This window comes from Salvelinus sp. IW2-2015, linkage group LG7 (assembly GCF_002910315.2).
Source record: "Salvelinus sp. IW2-2015 linkage group LG7, ASM291031v2, whole genome shotgun sequence".
Lineage (NCBI taxonomy): Eukaryota > Metazoa > Chordata > Actinopteri > Salmoniformes > Salmonidae > Salvelinus > Salvelinus sp. IW2-2015.
The window spans coordinates 33,403,408-33,403,990 of record NC_036847.1 but is presented as its reverse complement, the minus strand read 5'-3'; positions in this window follow the sequence as shown (position 1 = coordinate 33,403,990).

The window sequence follows — 583 nt, the reverse complement described above, 5'->3', positions numbered from 1 at the left end:
GTTTACTTCAGTAGAGTACATTACAGTAGAGTATATTACAGTAGAGTACAGTAGAGTAAAGTAAGATACATTATAGTACACTTTTCTTTACTGTAGTCTAGTGTAGTCTCCACTGCATTGTACTGTACTGTACTCTACTGTACTATACTCTAATTTTCTGTACTGTACTGTGTATTGTAATGTTCTATACTCGGGCTGTGCTCTACTGTACTGTGCTGTCCAAACTTGTGAAACATAGAAATCTGAACCAATTCTAGACGTCTATATTTGGGCTAAATCAAGGCCGGTCCGGACTGGACTAAATCTGAAAGTCTATATTTGGGCCAAATATAGGCTGGATCGGACGTCTGTGATTTGTTTCGGACCGGTAAGTCCGTGGACGTTGAAATCAAGGACTGCACCAAAAAAAGACGCTGCCTAACGTTAAATGCTTAGTTGCGTAGGGTTCAACTCCAAAGGAATAGCCTAGGGTCTAACTCAAAAGGAAGAACTTAGGCTCCAACTCCAAGGTCAGAGCCTAGGGTTCAACTCCAAGGGAAGAGGCTCCAACTCCAAGGTCAGAGCCTAGGGTTCAACTCCAAGG